This window comes from Panthera onca, chromosome C1, assembly GCF_046562875.1.
Source record: "Panthera onca isolate mPanOnc1 chromosome C1, mPanOnc1 haplotype 2, whole genome shotgun sequence".
In the NCBI taxonomy this organism is placed as follows: Eukaryota; Metazoa; Chordata; class Mammalia; order Carnivora; family Felidae; genus Panthera; species Panthera onca.
The window spans coordinates 157494656-157515204 of record NC_138346.1 but is presented as its reverse complement, the minus strand read 5'-3'; the positions used below and the strand labels follow the sequence as shown (position 1 = coordinate 157515204).

The 20549-nt window shown below is 38.8% G+C and overlaps 1 protein-coding gene and 1 non-coding gene across 4 annotated transcripts in view; one reads left to right on the top strand and one right to left on the bottom strand.

Moving 5' to 3' along the window:
• The window catches only part of LOC132672693 (uncharacterized), a 217134-nt gene that overhangs the window by 46214 nt on the left and 150371 nt on the right, over positions 1–20549 (bottom strand). The window lies entirely within an intron of this gene.
• On the top strand, positions 6902–7008 carry LOC132673972 (U6 spliceosomal RNA). Its single transcript, XR_009608303.1, has one exon. It is a non-coding gene; the product is annotated as a U6 spliceosomal RNA (small nuclear RNA).

The window sequence follows — 20549 nt, the reverse complement described above, 5'->3', positions numbered from 1 at the left end:
TTAAAATAAATAAATAAATAAATAACTTTAATAAATTAAAATTAAATAAACTTTAAAAAAAGAGTTCATAATGGCAATTGTGGTAATTTTCCCATTATTCGTGTATGTAAAGTATACTTACTAAGTGTCTGCCATGTGCCAGACATTACTGTAACAGCTGGGGGTAAACATGTGAATAAGACAACATCTCTGTCTTCACAGATCTTGCACGTTTGGGGGAAGACAAACAGAAATAAGGAATTACACAAAGTCAAGTAGTGATTAGCACCATGGAAAGACCAACAGCACAGTAACAGCTTGTGATAGGGAGACCCTAATGTGTCAGGTAAGGACTAGGGAAGCAACGTTTTGGCGGAGATCTGGGTGAGATGTGGAAGCGAGGCCTGTGCAAACTGGCCTGGCCGAGAGTTCCAGATGGAAGGGACAGCAAGTACAGATCCTAAGATGGGAGGATTCCGGGGGTGGGGGGGGGGGGGAGAGTAGGCCAGCACGGCTGGAGCTGCATATTTGAGGGAACAAGAGGTAGGAAATATGGGGGTGACTTAAGCAGGCAGGATCTTGGTAGGCAGGTCATGGTCGAGACTCTGGATTTCATTTTAAGTGTGATGGGAAGAGATTATGACATTATTGAATTTATAATCTAAGAGGATCATACCAAGGGGATATTTGGAGAAAAGACTGCAGGATCCAAGAGTGGTTGTAAGAAAACAGAAAGTCACTGCAGTGGTCAAGGCAAGAGGATGATACCGTGTCTTGGTCCCGTTAGCCCACAAATACACCGCTGTCCCTTCCTTTGCTCGGACCCTCTACCCCCCACCAGCTACTGTCTGACTTCTCTGCTCCTCTCTGTAGCACGTCTCCTCCAAAGAGCTATCTGTTTTCACTGTCTCTAATTCGTCTGCTCTCATTCTCTCTTAAACCCTTAACATTGATGGTTTTATAACCACCACTCCTCCAAAATCCCTCCTGTCAAGGGCATCCGTAGCATCCATGTTGCTAAATTCGGTGGTTAATTCTTGGACCTTATCTTTCCCACCATCGGTGAGGGATACTACATACAGTTGTGCAGCTGTACCTGTACCTGGCTCCTGGAAAAGGGGATGGGTGGACGTCAGTTTAGTCCACACTGGTCTTGCCACCTGGAGAGGGTAACTTTTCCTACCTCACACAAAGATCTTGACTAGTAGCAGTGATCCTGTTCGCAGCAGTTGACATAATCCTACCTTTCTTTTTAAATACATTTTCTTTATGACTTCCTGGACCCCCCACACACACACCACACACATGGTTTTCCTTCTCGCTCACCAGGGGTTCCCATTAAGTCTTTTCTGCTAGGTCTTCATCTTCTCATGGTGGAAATGGTAATGTTAGAATGCCTCAGCCCTCTGGATTCTCTGTCTCTGCCTCTGTCTCTGTCTCTCTCTCTCTCTTTTTCCTACACTTACACCTATGTGATCTCACCTAGTCCATTGACCTTAAAACCATCTTTATGTCCACGACTCCCAAACTTTATCTCCAGCTTGGACTCATATTTCCTGAACTCCTCCTGAATTCCAAACTCTTAAATCCAACTACATCCTCAATATCTCCACTTGAATGTTTGATAAACATCTCAAATTTCACATAACCCAAACTGAATCCTGAAATCTGCCCCGCCCACAGTTTTCCTGTCTTAATACAAAGAAACTCTACCTTTCCAGTTGCTCAGCCCAAATGCCTAGGGTTAATTTTCACACTTCTCTTTCTCTTGCACACATCCCACCCATCAGTAAACACTACTAGCACTACCTTCAAAATCTATCCAAAAGTAAACTTCTTACCACCTTCACAGTCCTTTACTGGTTTGAGCCATCACCACTGCTGCTTGCCTCACTGCAGTAGCCTCTCACACATTTTCCTGTACATTCTATTCTTGACATAGCACTCAGGCAGATCCTGTAAAAATAGAAGTCCTATTGTGTCATTTCTCTGCTCAAAACACTGCAAGGTCTCCCAGTTTCCCTTAGAGGAGATGCCAAAACTCCTGTTCCCTCTGTGCTTTTCTAACCACGTCCTCTGCTCTCCTTCCACTGTACCTGCTCTGGCCACCTTGCTGATCTCTGAACATGCCAGTTAGATTCCAACTGTAAGGCCTTTACTTTGACTGTTTCCTCTGCCAGAAACACTTTCCTCAAAAAATATTCCTGTAACCAAATCCCTCTCCTTCTTTAAGATTTTATTTAAATTTCATCTTTTAAAATTGCTACTCTTCCTCTATTTTCCTGATACTATTTATCCCACTGTACTCTCTTCTGTGAATATCCATCTTCAAACACTTAGTTATTATGCTCAATTTGGTGACCTGTCTCCCTCAAATACAATGTAAGTTCCTTTAAAGGCAAGAGTTTTGTCTGTTCCCTGATGCATACAAGTGTTCAGAATAGAGGCTTGCACATAGTAAGTACTCAAAAAATATTTATTGAATGGATGAAAGAATGAGAATATGTTACTAAATGCTGTGTAATTTTTAGTCCAAATCTGTCCCAAAATTATAATGTTAAACAGTTGGGTAAACTATTAGAATATTTAATGACTTGGAAAGCTATTTACAATCTAGTGCTAAAGTTTTTACAATCAGGTTTCATAAAAGTAGCTACAATATGATACAATTTTTTATTTAAAGAATGTATATATTTGCATTAAAAAGAATAGGAAATATTTAACAAATATTTCTCTTTTTTTTAGCATTTATTCATTTTTGAGAGACAAAGAGAACAGAGCATGAGTAAGAGAGGGACAGAGAGAGAGGGAGACAGAATCCAAAGTAGGCTCTGGGCTCTAAGCTATCAGCATAAGCCTGACGCGGGGCTTGAACTCACTGACCGCAAGATCATGACCTGACCTGAAGTCAAACATTCAACCAACTGAGCTGCCCAGGCACCCCAACAAATATTTCTGAAGCACCTACTATGCACCAGGCATTGTGCCAATTAACTCTTCTTGGAGTGAGATTATAAATTGTTTTTATTTCTTCTTTTGCTAATCTGTATTTTTTATATTTCTATGCTAGTGATCTATCATTTCTATACATTAGAAATAATTTAGCTGTGGATTTCTATTTGCTTAGGTACTTTTGAGTGATTTGACTTTGGGCAGTACATTTTCAGGATAAATGCATAGCCCTATATGCATACTGGTTTACTCCAATATTAGTAAAAGAGGCTACAAATGGAGTTCTCTCTTAAATTACACTAACCAGGGAGAATCCCAGATCTCACTTCCTGTTCAAAGAATTGCAGGGACAGCTGTGACATCCACAATCAACATTCTTCAGCAACCAAGGAGAGGCAATTTGTAAGCTACTGGGATAAGAGCAGATATTTTACCATTGTCCACCATACCTGGTCTGTTGGCATTTTAATTCCTTGTTAGTAAGACACTTTGGAAAGCTTTGAGCATGAGAGAGACAATACACAGTAAATTCTAGTATAATTTCCTTGTATTCATTAAATCACTGCCAACTTGAACATGATTTTCTTTGTACAGATACACTATCATTGCTAAGAACAGTAAATTCTATGTACAGGTTTAAAGAGCAAATTTTACCTGGAGTTTATTCCCTGGAGGTATTTCTATAACAAGCTATTTGAAGATTCCTCTATTTCAATTTTTAAAAACCTCCATCTGCAGATGCTGTCCTAGGCTGTGACATTCTCAGCATTAGAGTGAGACAGATGTTTCCCAATGCTGATTTTTTTCCCCACTGTCACTTTGTGCTTTGTTATATCAGTCAGATAATGAAATACTTAATTAGCTCTTCCCTTTTGCCACAGGATCATTTGATTAAAAGGTAAATTGAGAGCCTTGAAAGTGAAACATCTCCATTTGGCACGTAGGTATCTAAATCTAGGTATGCCTCCTAACCATCTTTGAATACTTGAAATACTCATGCAAGGATGCTTCTGGTTAGACATGATACACAAGACTTTTCTATTGGTATTGGTATTGGCTGCTGGCTGATGGAGGCCACATCAGCTCTCCTTCCTCAGCAGCCCAAATATCACTTGTTTTATCTGAGAAATAACCAAATTGGGCAAATCAGCAGCAGTGATTCTGGTTTCTGGGAAGATACTTCCAGTGAAGTTCACTCTACATTACTTAGAAGCTTTGTCTCTCAGGTGACATCAACCATGGAAGTCTTCACCTAATTCTTGACCCATACTATGTTAGGCAATCCAATGGAATTGTCAGTAGCCCTTTTCCAGATGGTTCTTCCACCGAATGCAATTCACATTGTCAGTTGTAACCTAGTCCCTCAACTTCTCTAATCTTAAAAAGGAGAAGTGTTTTTCTTCTCTCCATTCCATCCACCTGGCACCCCCATGGCTCTAGCCTTTGCAATTTGCTCATTATATAAGAGATGTGTTCCCCCAGCTGCCTATCCATGTTTCCTTTCCTGTTTAGCCTCTTTGGCCCAAGGAGTGAACAAGAAGTTTTCTGAACAAGAGGGTATTTTATCTGTGCTCAAAGTGGGATTTTCCAGTGTGAGCTCCACACCCCCGCCCCCAACCCCACCACACTTTGGCTGGCTGATATTTGCTCAGGGAGAAGCTAGCAGGCAAATCAGCTGACATATTGCCTGAGGCGAACAGTCGAAAAATAAGACCTCAGGATGTTGCTGCAACTACTATTTTTGGCTAGAAGAGACATTCTGCTAGGAAGGATGGCAACTTGGTGGGGTTAGGAGGCACCACAGGAAACAAGAGCTCAATGCTGATCACTGTTATACAGACCTGGGATGCTGGCACATGCAGTGATCAGCTGATTACATTACCGTATCAGTGCATTCGTTTAATGTAGTCAAGGTCAAGGAGGTCTGCTTCTCAGTGGTGCTAGACAGGAAACTCAAAATATTATGTATGCCAGCAACAAGTGCCATGATTGATTTTTGTTATGGAATTAATCTGTCAAGAGTTGCAGTTTCAGGTTTGCTGCCGTGAATTATATCTCCGGTTCAGCTGGAAGACACAGTGCCAGAGAGAAGGGCTAAGCTGTCTTTGGCTATTTGCCTCAATCAGAGCTTTGTTAAGGGCTTGCTGCTGCTGCTGTTGATAGGGAGGTAGATGTGAAGGCTGCCAAACATCATTCCATTTAAAATGGAATGAAAAAAGACCCCCTCGGTCATGGCAGGCAGACCAGATGTGGATAGATAGTTGGGTTGAGTTTCTTAACCTCTGGGTCCAGCTGCAAAGACTCTGATTTTAGGGCTTCTGAGTGGAGCCCAGTTAGCTGCATTTTAACAAGCCTCATGGGTGGTCAGCAGCCTTACTTGAAAACAGTCAAAACAGAACTTTAGTATGGCTGATGATGAGTCATTAGAAAGAGAATTGCCATGTCTTTTGGGAAGCCCCTGTGAAGTGTGAGGAGGGGGTGAATCAGCATTTTAGAAGGAACACTCAGATACTAGCACACAACTGAACTGGAGACAGGGAGGATGGAGGTAGGTGAGAACAGTGCATAAGCTATTTGCAAAAGGGAATTGTTGCATTACCTCAAGGTATGGACACCCATTAGGGCTGCCATCCTGACCCCTAATGAGGCTCACTCTTCACAGCAAATGAACATATTCACCAAGGCCCAAACCAGCCATCTTTCATTTTATACATACCTCACACTATAAAATCATTTATAGACTGATTTCTTCTGAAATAAATTTAAGTTTTATTCCTATCCCCCCTCTCCTTTCCTCTTACCCCTGCGGCTCCAAGGTGCAGGTTTGAGGGGAGACACTTACTTTCTTTTGGGAGTCATAAAATAATTATATAAATAACTGCTCAAATAGGTCACTCATTACTATTTTAGAAAGGATGTTGGAGATCTTTTTTAGAGCAACATGGGTTTTTGTTGTTGTTGTTTTGTTTTTCAAAGATGCTTCAGCCTGCACTCAATCGATGGGCAATTTCAATCCCTTAAAGTCAGGGATTATAGAAACATAGGTTTTGGGAACTCAGAGGAGGCAGATCCATTATTGATTACCTCACCAAACCCATCCAAAGCATGAATTCCTCCACAATAATCCCTCCAAGAAATACTATCATTAATAATGTCTAAGGCTTACATAGCACTAGTATGCCTTACATTTGTTAATTATTTAATCCTCCCAACAACGATGTGAGACAGGCATTGCTTTCTTATTCATCTTACACTGAGGGACAAAAAGACACAGCCTGTAAAAGAGGCAGACCTGGGGTTTCAACCCAGGCAATCTGTCTCCAGGATGTGTGATGGCCCATTACACTATACAACCTTCAGTTCAGGTTTTGCTTGAATACCTTCAGGCATGAAGAGTTCACTAGCCTTAGGAATAGACTATTTCATTCTTGTCTGTTCTGGTAGTTAGACACGTCTTCCAATGACCTAAAGTCTTCTTCTCTAATATTTCTACCTAGATAGGCCTCTGGAGTAATAAGAAGGTTTAATCTGTCTGTTGCCAAAAGCCTTTTCCTGGGAATTTAAATTTGTCCTCCAACACCTTAATTCATATGCCATTTCTTTGGAAAGTTTTTGTGTGTGACAATTAAAAGCTGGTGTATTTTTTTCTTTGATAAGTTCTGATGGTCCCACTTAGGAGTGTGTGTTTAATTACTACCATATTTGTGCGTTTGATGATTGGGTCATTTTTTTTTTAACCATGGGAGTAGAATTTTATATTTCCCTATTAAATTTTTTTTCAAGATTGAGCCTAGTTGCTGCAACCTATTAAAATCTTGTGCTGTACTAAATATTGCTCGTTAGTCTTAGTTTCATGTTAATATTTAATAAAACATGAAGAATGAAGAAATCGAGACTAAGGATGCTTAAGCTGCCCAAGGTTTTAGTAAGTGGAATTTGCACTCAGTTCTATCATTAAAAATGCATGCAAGTACTCACTTCAGCAGCATATATACTAAAATTGGAATGATACAGAGAAGATTAGCACAGCCCCTGAGCAAGGATGACACACAAATTCATGAAGCTTTTGCTATTGTTGAGTGTACGTGTCGTGGTGAACACCGGGTGCTGTATGGAATTGTTGAATCACTATATCGTACACCTGAAACTAATATAACACTGTATGTTAACTAACTAGAATTAAAATAAAAGTTTAAAAAGCCAAAAAAAAGAAAACAAATTAAAAGTTTGGTGTATCATAACTGTAGGGTGTATATATATATATATATATATATATATATATAGTGTGTATATATACTTACTTCACTAGACAAGAAGAATAAGAGGAATGTATGCAAAGTGGATGAGTTTGCACTATTTTCTGAGACATTAAAAATAAGCCATTTGAAAAAGAAAAAAAATGTGTGCAAATCCTATTGCTTGCTCTTGCTACCAAATCTACTTTTCACTACCTCTGTTTCTGGCTTGCCTCACACTCCAGCCCTGCCCTCTCCACTAATGCAAAAGGGGCATGACTGTATAAGATTCCCTTGTCTCAGCGGCCACCTCACTCTCTATTCCTCATTTTTATTTGACTTGAATTGTGAGAAAAGGTGTTGTCCTGATATATTGCCTAATCATAGAGTAGCTTTTGGCTTGATACTGACTCTTTTTAGCCATCTTAACTGTATTATCTGTGATTATGGTTTTTTAAAAAAACTTAATTAAAGTCATGATGAAATTAATTCATTGCTGTGCTAATGTTCAGAAAAAAAGTATTCCAGAGACCAATGTGAATTAGTAGAAGGGGTTTTAAAGCTCTATTATTAGTCTAGGGGATGATACAAAGTCAAAACCACTAGCATCATTTTTTTTTTTGAAGATAGAATGATGTTTAGGATGGTATTTGCAAGTTGTATAAACTAAATACAAATATGCAACTGTCAAGCAATGTGACAGCTTGCACTAAGAGGAAAGGATGCAGTGACAGTGGGGATCACCTCAAAGATCACTTTGAATCCTAAAAATAAGGACAGTGAAAGGGAGGAAATAGAAACGAAATTCTCACTATAGGATCTTGAGATAATTTCTAATCTTCTCCAATTTTTCTCTCCTTCCCACCCCACGCTAACCAAAACACATGTGCAGACATAGGACATTCTTACCATCATTTTAAACTACTTGTCTCCATTTTTACTCTAAATCATTTTCTTCACATCCTTTTTTTTTTTCTAATCAACTTAATGAGATATTATCAGGAACCAACTGTGATCTCACAACTATGCTAGTTACTCTGAAAGATTCACAGAAAGATAACTCCTGGATCCTTTTTAGAATTTTAAATCAGTTGGTAAGAAAGAGGATACAGAGGGGAAACTGCTGACATATTCAGTATATCATCCAGAACTAAACCCATCGTGCTAGATACGTATGCTGTAAGACTTGAGGAATTTATTCATTTATCCCAAAGACATTCAGTGAATGCCTTGCATGTGTAGGATACTGGTGGAGGCTGAGAGAAACAAAGATGAATCAGGCATTCTCCCTGACCTCAGGGGCTCGAATGCTACTCGGAGTGACAGAAACATAAATGGGTGATTAGAAATCATCATGGCTGGGCTTTATGTTAGGACTGGAAAGACAAGTAAAGTTCTACTATTTGCAGAGCACAAGGGAGTTGGTAGGATGACACTGTTCAGCTCAGTAAGAGGACAAGAGAAATGCAGGAGGGTAGGAAAGGTGCACAGCCTGGGGAGGGAAGTGGCTTGTTATTTGGAGGGGAATTTCAGAGGAATGAGGAAGCCAATCTGATCAGGGATTTGGCAGTTAGGGTATTGCCAGGATGCTGTACTGGGAAGGACTGCAAGATGCTGTGTTGTACTAAAAGGGACACAGAAATCATTTTTATGGCTTTTATATTACATGTACACGCATTGTTTTATGACATTATTTTACACCCATACCACCACCTACACTCTACCCCTAGCATGTATAGGACTCAGAGCAAGACATACAATGTGTTTAAACATTTACAACTTCTAAATCAATCTAACAAAATGTTAAGTGAAAACTGTTCTATCTTCGTCACTTGACAAATACACCTTCATAACAAGCCGGAAGATCAGTTTTGAGTTTAAGGGTTCCTGGAATCTTCCAAGTTCCAGACTGGAATCTGGTAGTTTGGAAAAATCCACTGCCCACTCTTGCCACCCCGATTCTATCTCACTTCCCACGTTTGTAGGATATTCAAATGTATCTGGACACTTCTGACCTTGCTGAACTCCATTATAGCCACCCCCCACCAACACACACACACACACCACCACCACCACCACCACCACCACCCATTGGCCCATCCAGGACCTAGAGGGATGTTCACCTGAGGTGTAGTCTACTCTTGGGAGAACAGATTCCAGGAAGAATTCTGTATATGCCTTAGTGATGAACTTGAGCCATGAATCATTGATACCAAAAATGTGACCTAATAGTTGGGGTTAGGGGAGATGCAGGTTCTTGGTGGGTCTGTTCCTTTGCCCCTGGCACTCCACCCCAGTGAGGGGGTATGGACAGAGAAGGACCAGAGTTGGGTCCCCCAAAGTGCAGGATACAGGAAAGGAGCCTCTGATCCAGGTCGCAGAGCAGTATTTCCCTCACCCTTCCTTGCACTGATGGAGTTATATGAAGACTTTTACTATTCTAAGTACAGTCCTGATGTTTAGAACTGAGGACTTTTTATGCTGATGTTCCCAAAGCTTCCAGTCAGATGACTCCTTCGTTTAACCATTAATTTTAATCTCCCTGTAAAGGTCTGTCTATTGCAGCCATCTTCCTCCAAGCCAGAGTCAACAACCTGTGTGTGTGTGTGTGTGTGTGTGTGTGTGTGTGTGTGTGAGCACGTGTAGGAGGGAAGGGTGAGATAGGAAATTCAACTTTCTTACACGCTAAATATGATGGATTATTAATTATCAAACATTAAACACTTGGCAAACTTCTTCAGCTCCTAGTTCACCACATGTTTCTGTACCAGTATAGAGAAGAATACTTCTTTTGTATAACTAAGACTGGAAAATTAGAAAATAATACAATAGAGGTAACAAGAAAAGCCCTATGTCTTCTGGCTGCAAGGAAATCTGGGCACGAGTCCACCAGAAAAAGGAGAGAGGTTGTCAGTGACAACATTGTGTTGTAAGCTCTACCCCAAGAGGATGAACAAGGGCTCTGGATTATGGACTGGAACTCTGAGGGCACAAGGACTCTTGTGTCATTCTCCTTACAGGCATCTAAAGGAGTATACCTCATAGGTTTGTGAAAACCAGAGTGGAGGCAGCCCAATCAGAGTAAAGGTGGATGGTTGGCAGACAGGAAGAGTCTGAGTGCTCTTATCAGATTCCTCTTCCATTGGTTCCTTGATAGCAAAGACAGGGGCCAGCACCCTGAGTGCTGGCAGCTAGTTCTAGGTCTTCCCTGGCACCATTCACACATAGACTTCTGCTCAACTGAGATACACGGCTACAAGTTGCTTTCGGTCTGTTGTTCAATTCTTAGTCCTCGTCTTAGTTGGTCATTCAGCAACACTGGACACAGTTAATTGAGCCACACTCCTTGAAGAACTTTCTTCACTTGGCTGTCAGCATATCACTCTTTTTGGGTTTATTTCCTAGCCACTAGCTTCTTTCTTGTCTTCAGTCATTCTGTCTATTCCTCCCTATCTCCACAGCCCATAAACACTAGAGTGCCCCGTGGCTCAATCCTTAGATTTCTAATATTTTTTCTTATTTTCAGTCGTTGTATGATCTCATCTAGCCTCCACCCAAAATATCATCTCAATGTAAGAATTCCCAGATTTCCATTCCCAATTTGGACTTCTCTGAACTCCACACTCATGTATGCACCTGCTTACTCAAGAGTTTTGAAAGTCATTACCTTAAAACTGGATATTGAAAATCCACTATCAAAATGGGGTACATGACGCAGGATCTCAATAATTGGTAGAATGGATAAAGAAATTGTGGTTTATATACACAATGGAGTACTACGTGGCAGTGAGAAAGAATGAAATATAGCCCTTTGTAGCAACGTGGATGGAACTGGAGAGTGTTATGCTAAGTGAAATAAGCCATATAGAAAAAGACAGTTACCATATGGTTTCACTCTTATGTGGATCCTGAGAAACTTAACAGAAACCCATGGGGGAGGGGAAGGAAAAAAAAAAGAGGTTAGAGTGGAAGAGAGCCAAAGCATAAGAGACTCTTAAAAACTGAGAACAAACTGAGGGTTGATGGGGGTGGGAGGGAGGGGAGTGTGGGTGGTGGGTATTGAGGAGGGCACATTTTGGGATGAGCACTGGGTGTTGTATGGAAACCAATTTGACAATAAACTTCATATATTGAAAAAAAAATAATTGGTAGAATTAGCAGCCAAAATTGAATAAGGATAGATGAAATTTAAACAGCACAATTAATAATTAAGGACTGGTAGGAACATTGTATCCCCAAACTCCAGAACACACATTCTTCTCTGGTACATATGGCATATTCATAAAAATTAATGATGTGCCGGGCCATAAATTTTAAAGGATTAGTACCAAGTATAGCTTATTTTCTGATCACAATGCATATTGTTAAAAATTAATAACCAAAAAACCCTTTAAAACCCTAAGTGTTTGGAAGTTTAAAATCAATTAAAAAAAAAATTCCTGGTGGAAAAAGTCACAATGAGCAGCACCTTGGTGCCTCAGTTTGTTAAGAATCCGACTCTTGATTTTGGCTCAGGTCATGATCTGCTTGTTTGTGAGTTCAAGCCCCAAATGAGCTCTGCACTGACAGATACTCTGGGATTTTCTTCCCCTACCCCACTCCTCACTCTCGCTCTCTCTCAAAATAAATAAATAAATAAATAAATAAATAAATAAATAAATAAATATTTTAAAAAGCAAAAATCACGATGGAAATTAAGAAACATTTATAACTGAACAGTAGTTGAAGGAGTATTTGCCAGAACTTGTGGTATGCAACTAATGTGTTACTGAGAGGAGAATTTATAGCCTGAAATGCTTATATTAGAAAGTAAGAACAGCTAAATATTAGTGAATTAAGTATTCAACCTATTTAGTTAGAATCACAACACCAGGTAAACCTTAAAATAGCAGATCGAGAAAATCAATGAAATGGAGGAGAAAAAAGCTACTATAAAGACTATGAACAAATCAAATACTGATTCTTTAAGAAAGATAACCTACTTCAAAACAAGCAAAATGATGGGAAGAATAATCAGAGGAAAAAAGGTCACAAATTAATAATTCTCAGAAGGCAACAGGTAACATAAATACACATAGAGTGGAGATGAAGAATATAAAACAATATTAGGATCAACTTCATGCCAAAAAAATCTGAAAACTGAGATGAGGTAGAGAAATTCCTAAATTTTGCTGGTTTTGCTGGCATTCTATAAAATATTCAAGATGATTCTAATCTTACACAAACTATTCACAGAGAAAAAAATACATTCCTTTCCATATTTGTTGAGGCTGACACAATGTATAAGATCTGACAATGACCGCATGGAAGGGAACAGTGACAGTCCAATGTCTCTTATGAACATAAAGGTAAGTGCTATTTGGCCAACCAAATCCAGACATAGTTAGAGAACATTTTAATTATCAAGTTGTATTTATCCCAGAAATTCAAGATTGGCCTAACATTAGAAAGTCAATAAACATAGTTCATTACATAAACAGACAGAAGAGGAAACATATGATCATCTCAACACTATAGTAAAGGCATTTAATGAATTTCAACAAAGCAAGAGACAAAATTGTCATTATTTGATAATTATATTTTACCATGTACATAGATGCCCAAAAGATCCTACTGAGTTATTAAAGTAATGTGTTTAGCATTTCTACACAGCACCTAATAATGTTATATTAGAAAACATAACATTAAGGGGACCTGGGTGGCTCAGTTGGTTGAGCATCTGACTTGTGATTTTGGCTCAGGTCATGATCTCACGGTTTGTGAGTTCAAGCCCTGCGTCGGGCTCTGCACTGACAGTGCAAAACCTGCTTGGGATTCTCTCTCTCTCTCCCTGTCTTTCTGCTCCTCCCCTGCTTGCTCTCTGTCTCTTAAAAATAAATAAATAAACTTAAAAAAAAGAAAATATAACATTAAATATACTTTCATAATATCAAGAAATATATAAACTATTCAGTAATATATTTAAGAAAAGATATAAAAGACTTTTGAGGATATAATTATAAACTCTTATTGAAAGGCATTAAAATATGTAAATAAATGGAGAACTGTACCATGATCATGGATAAGAGAAATCAATACCATAAAGTTGCCTGTTTTCCATAAGGGAAATTAGGGAACATTTCCCTGCAAGGTAGTAAAAAAGTATTTTTATAAAGGTATAATTATCAGCTTTGAATTGTCTCAGTGGTAAATAGCCCACTAGAACAGCAAGAGTCTAGAAATAACCCTATTTAATGTGGAAACATGATATATGAGAAAATTGACATTGCAGATTAGTATAGGGCAGGGGCAATGACAGATTGTTTAATAAAAGGCACTAGAACAATTGATTCTTCACTGAACAGAAAATGAAATTGGATCCTTACACAGACACAAAAATCAATTGCAGATAGTTCAAATATTTACATGTGAAAGAAAAATTATAAAACCTTTAAAACAGAATATAGGAGGATTCCTTTATGACCTTGGGATAGGAAACATTTCTTAAATAAGACATCAATTTATAAACTAAAACACAGCATGCTTAATTACGTAGAATTTTTTTTAACTCCTGTTCACTAGAAGGCACAATGAAGAGAGGCATAAGAATCCAAAAGCTGGCAGGGGTGCCTGGGTGGCTTGGTCGGTTAAGCGTCCGACTTCAGCTTAGGTCATGATTTCACGGTTCGAGCCCTGCGTCGGGCTCTGTGCTGACAGCTCAGAGCCTGGAGCCTGTTTCAGATTCTGTGTCTCCCTCTCTCTCTGCCCCTCCCCGTTCATGCTCTGTCTCTCTCTGTCTCAAAAATAAATAAACGTTAAAAAAAATTAAAAAAAATAAATAAAATGTTAAAAAAGAAATTAAAAAAAAAAAACTTCAAAAGATGCTTACTACATTTATCCCACAAGTGATTAGTGTCCAAACAAACAGTAGGAAAACATCAAGCACTGATTATCCTATGGAATACTGAGAACTGTCATATATAGCTAGTAAGACTGTAAATTGATACAGCCTCTTTGGAAAACTGATTGGCATTTTTAATGAATTTGAACATGTCCATTACCTACCACTAGTATCTCCACTCCTAGATACAGCTGAGGAAGTTTTGTATATATGTATGAGGAGACATGTACAAGAATTTTCACAGTAGCAAAACTCACAAACTATCCACTCAATTTGTGAGTTCAAGCCCTGTGTCGCTCTCTGTGCTGACAGAGCCTGCTTCAGGTTCTGTGTCTCCCTCTCCCTCTCTACCCCGGCCCTGCTTGTGCTCTGTGCCTGTCTCTCAAAAATGAATAAATATTTTTAAGAAATAGAAGAAGTTGGAAATTTGTTCCTTTTTAAGAAAATGAAAACTGAAAATTATAGAAAACACATAGTGGAGGTAGTTTATGGAAGAAAAGGTGCACTTAAAAATTTTTTTTAATGTTTTTACTTATTTTTGAGACAGAGAAAGACAGAGCATGAGCAGGCGAGGGGCAGAGAGAGAGGGAGACACAGAATCCAAAGCAGGCTCCAGGCTCTGAGCTGTCAGCACAGAGCCCGACACACGGCTCGAACACACGGACTGTGAGATCATGACCTGAACTGAAGTCAGACACTCAACTGACTGAGCTACCCAGGCGCCCTGAAAAGGTGCACTTTAATCAATACATCCACACATAGATGAAAATCTGTATTTATATTATAAGCTAGGCAAAGCAATGTGCATCTATGTCTTAAGTTAAAATCCTTAATGTATTTATGAATCTATTTTCATGATTTCCTGCCTTACTAACCTTTTTCTAGTAACCAACCAAATATTGATAATAAGAACATGAGATAAGAAGGCTTCTGTGGTATTGTAGCATGGGATTAAGCTAAAATCTAGTTTCATTTCTTTTTTCCATTATCCAGTGGATGGCAGCTTGTGAAAAAGAGTGACCACCTAATAGATAAAATATATATCTGTGTGTAGTCTGGGTAAAATTTTTAAGTCCTATTAACATAAGTATCTCATGTTTCCTGGGAATTCATATCTAACTTATGAACACCATGTCTGTTTAATCCGTGTTGATTATTGTAACAGAGACTGTCTATTTTTCTCCTAGAATGTTAACTCAAAAACACTTCCCAGGCCCCCTTGGTCATAGGTCATTGGACTGAATTTCAGTCAGTGGAATATGGGTGGGAATCATGTACAAAACTTCCAGGCCAGGGGCGCCTGGTAGCTCAGTTAAGTGTCTGACTCTTGGTTTTGGCTCAGGTCATGATCTCATGGTGGAGGACCACATCAGGCTCTGGACTGACAGTGTGGAAGCCTGCTTAGGATTCTCTCTCTCTCTCCCTCTCTCTCTGCCCCTCTCAGCTCTTTCTCCCTCTCAAAATAAATAAATAAACTTAAAAATTTTAATTAAAAAACCTTCCAGGCCTATTAAAAAAACTGATATACAAACCTCCCAGGTAGGATCTGCAATGCATTCTGTTTCCAGCTGACTTGAGTGGAGAAGGCCCTACACTGTAACCTGAGGGACACAAGTGGAAAGCCGTGGAGCCTTAAGATGGAAGGATCCTTAGTCACCATAACATAACTTGCAAAAGAGCCTGCCTGTCCGGGAGCGCCTGCACTGGATGCCATGAGAAAGGAATAAACTTCAGTGATTAGATACTTCAAACATGTTGGGGTTTATCTGTAACAGCCTAATCAATTGATTATCCTAATCAATATCAGAAGAGCTAGTTAAGAAAAGAAAAAGGAGAACCGAGGGAACAACTCTTTGTCTCTGTTTTCTCCCTAGAGAACAGATCCAGAGCAGTTCCATATTCACTAGCTGGCTGGGCAGAGCCAAAGAGAGAAGAGGGTAACTCTGCTCATTTGCTGCCTGATGATCTTTACAAATTGTGGCAAAAGAGTTTGTAACCAAAGTTATATTTACCAGTGGCCTCATCAGCCAGCCAGTGATGGGATGCAAGGCCATCAAAGACTTGAATTGAATTGACATGCATTTCCGAATCCAACAAATATTTCTTGAGCAACTGGTATATGTCAAAAACTGTAAATGTTTCTGAATATACAGTATTGTAAAAGTGTTTTCCAAAGTGGAAATACCCAGCATTATTAAGGTCAGAATTATTGGTATTTTTGAGCGTCTAGAATTTGTTAATCCAAAAAGTCCTCTACACTCTTAGGAGAATGGAAAATTTCTTTGTTTTGTTTAGCTACACCTTGAATTTTGCTTTTCCCCCTTCCCAATAGAAATATTTATATATATATTTAAAGATATGGCTGAGAGTGCTGGTACTCACAAAATATCATTGTGATTCACTGTATTTCTCTGCCCTCATATAAGTAGGTGGGGTCATATGACTAATTCCTGCTGGCAGAAAATTAAAGGAAGTCTGCATACTTTCTTATCTGAGGCAGATAAGAGGATATGTCTTCTCCACACACACTCTTTCCATCTTCCAACCAAGAAGCTAAAAGCAAAGGATTCTGAGATTCCTCAGTTGCAAGTTGGAAATATCCTGGTCCCCAAGACATGGCTTGGATAAGAGCTATGCAGGATTGCCACATGATCCACATTGGACTGTGCCATGAGTAAGAAGGAAACATTGACTGCATTAATCCAACTAGATTTAGGGCTTTATTTAATGAGCAGTCTTCTTATAAACACCAAAGACTGTGCTCTATGTTGAGACAAAGGAAAACAGTAAAAGATGAACATGATTCATTAAAATGTTAGAAAAGAAACCAAGGAAAAAAGTACAGTCCCAACCCCACTTGTTTTTTACTGAAGAAGCTTCTTGTTGAAATTGTCAAATGAAGGTGCAAATCCCTATCCCCTTCCAATACCTCACCAGCTTACTCTTCCAATTCCACATGTAGGAGCTGAAATGAAAGGCTTGAATTATCACATGCAAGGGCCTTGTTTATTTACCACATCTCTGTGGAAGTCTGAAAATTCAACATTAAAATAATTGGAAAATTTTGTGAGTCAATGTGGAATTACTAATGATTTCTTTTTAGCACAAGGGAATTGATTTAATTGGGAAAGAGAATTAAAATGCTCTATTAATGTTGCTAACATAATTATCATTAAATATTATTAATACACCAGCAGTGATATATGCAGTGATATGCTATAGGGAGAGTAAATGAGAAAAAAATAAAGACCATGCATCAATTTGTTAGATTTGAGAGGGTAGAGCTATTCCTAGTGCAGGAATTTTTGTATTATGTTTGTAAAAGAAATATGTTCTTTTCTCAAAGTCTGCTAAAGATGAAGAAAGCCAAGAAAAGTTACCTTGGTTGTAAACAGCTAGTTTCTTCATCATGAACATTGAATGCTGGCAAAGAAAACATTGAAAAGATGATGCTGCAATACCAACAAAGCAGGATTTTCTGCTTCTCTTTTCTGTAAAACACACTTGATCTAGAGGGGCATGGGCTGGAAAGGTTTCTTCTGAATATTTCCCTTACTGTTTTTTTTTAGTTTTTCTGTTAATAATCAACAAACTTCACTCCTTAATAAGAAAGAGCTGTGTTTATTCTTTAAGGAACATATGCATTCTTTAAGAATTATGCTACTCTCCCTCTGTTGATAGCTGCATTTATGAGTCAATTCAAAATCCAAAATATTTGCCACAGATATTAGCTACAGGGAGTACACATTCATAAAGATATGTTGTCAGTGTGTAATTTCCTCTTTCTTATTAATCACCTTTCTGAGCTCCTCATTTGCCAGGCTTTAGCTTTATTCCTGTCTTTTCTAATCAGCTAGATGCACTTCCTAAAGAAAACAGGTTGTCCCATTACTGCGTGGCTGAAAATTCTAGTGCAGGAAAGCACAGTTGGTTGGCACTTTCAACCAGCTCCCACTGTGATATGATAAAATGTGTCTAAACATATAATCATAATCTCTAGAGGTAGGCTAGGGCTGGCGTCAGACTTTTAAAAATCTCATCATGGCAATCTGGGACGGGACCGTGCTCAGTTGAAAATTTGCATAAATTCCTTAATAATCACAAGCCTTACTTCTTCAACCATCCCTCAGACCAAGTTCCTATTAACTCTGTATTGACATGCCAGGTGAAAATAAACTGTTGATGTATTCAGAAAAACAAAGACTCCAGCTGTATGCATGGATAGAAATATTAATCTGCTTTAGAAATATTGGTATAGTGTACTCAGACAACAAAATATGTAGGACTGAGTTTTTGTGTCATATAGCATAAAGAGCATCATATTGAATGATAAGTACAATCACAGAATCACAAGCATTTAGATCTGGAAAATACACTGTCATAATTCAATGTCTTTATTTTTAGAGAAAGAACCAGAGCTTAGAAGGGTAACGTGGCTTATTCAAGATCACACAGCAGGTTAAACGTGGATCTGGGGCTAGAAATTCAGGTCTTTCAAATAGTCAAACATTTATCTTCTGCATACAATGCATAAGGTTGACCAGATAAGTCATGAGTGAATGGAAGTCAATTCAGTACGTACAGGTACTGAATTGATGTGATACCTGTAGGGAGAGCTATTAATTGATGTGCTATGGATATTTGGAGAGGAACTTAAAAATGCATGAAAACTTACTTACTTGAATTCATTATAACCAATGTTTATGGTGACCCTACCATGTGAAATCACAGAATCAGGGAATTTTGGCCATTTGTATTTTAACATCTAATAAAACCCTATCGAATACTCTCAAGGAAGCCATACCCTGTCCTCTGCATATTTTAACTTGCATATATTCATCAGCACACAATCAGGCAATAGACAGCACTAAGGAAGAGAGCATTTCCATTTTCATGAGGAGAAGTGAAGGGGATAAGAAAGGGATTATGAGGAAAGACAGAGGAAATCTGTTCTGCACCTAAACTGGAAGCCCTGTACTTCCTTTCTTTTTTTCTTTTTACCCATTTTTATTTCCCCATTCTTATCCTTTCTTTCCTTTCCCCAGGACTACTTAGAAATAGATAGAAGTCTGGACTATTTCAGAAATAGGGGTCTTGGATATTCACTCTGTTTTTAATTTCTTTTTTTGAGGCTCTGCGTATATAAAAATAAAGACATAACAAATCAGGATTGCATATTAAATGGTCTCATTTAATAAACTGACAATTTTAATACACACACAAACCAATATAATTGTACAATTCATAAGATAATTATTATATTTTAAAAGAATCACTTCACTGCACAATAAACCCTGTGATCTGAAATGGTGCACAAGCCTAAAATTCTAAGAAGGATGCCCTCTTTCTAACCTGCATTTCTCACCTTTCTAACCTGTCTGTGTGATTGATTGGATTAGAGAAACCAAAAGTCTAAAGTTGAGGACTTTTTGTGCACACACCAACCAAGTACCAACCCCTTCCCTCTACCTTGTACACCACCTTAATAATCACAGCCCTTCCTTTTCTTCCACTGCCTGTATCCAGAGACAGCAGAGTGGTTTCAAGAAGCACAAGATCAGGACCACTCTCCGACCCTCTCTCTGGGGTTCAGAGTCTGGGAGGTGGAGATTATTCGGGCAGCTGCATACCAAAAAGGGGAGTTCACTCAAGAAAACACCAACAACCTTTCAAGGGAACAAAATCTAAGAGCAAACCAAGTCAGAAAGTAAACAAGGTAACCATGATTTTGATTTTGAGACCAGACCCAAGGTCCAAGGAGAAACCTGAATGAAAAGCCAAGGGGTGTGGGCAGAGGAGGGCAGCTACTGAATTGAGTAGAGCAGGTCAGACTCTAGAGTTCACTGTGAAAATTCTACAAAGGGCTTGTCCTTTTCAGCCCATTTTTATTGTCCCCTATGAAAGAAGGGGCTCTTACTCCTTTCCATCATCTTGAACTTAAATGGGGAACAGTTTGGTTCAGAGGCTAGGCCAGAGTTGGTGGGAAAGTATGGGCAAAACCATTTCGAATCTTTTGTGTCTTCCCTAACTCAAGGCTAATAGTCGATGTCCATTACTCAGGAGCTGGCCATCTAAAATCCTCTTGTCCACACACTAGACATTTGTTCTCCATTGCTCCTCTACCAGGGTAAACATGGAAAGGAAGGGAAGGTGAAATCCAAACCAGCTAGAATCTGACTTGGTAAGAAGGCTGAGAAAACCATTTAGCTATAAGTGTTTTGTTTTTTTTTTTTCATTATATGGATTTAATTTCACCACTATCATTGGCCTCATTAAATCACATGTTTGAGAACCGGCAGTTGCATAAGCTTTATCTGGGGAGGTTGATACTGGCCACTTCTTGTATACTGTAAACTTCCTACTAGGTTTTTAGCCCTGAAATTTGATGCAAAACTAGCAAGTATATGCATTTTTCTGGGGTTATTGTCTACAGATTCCATTAGATCCTACAAAATAGGTTAAGGACACTGGAAATGTAGACAATATCTTATTGTTTTATAAGT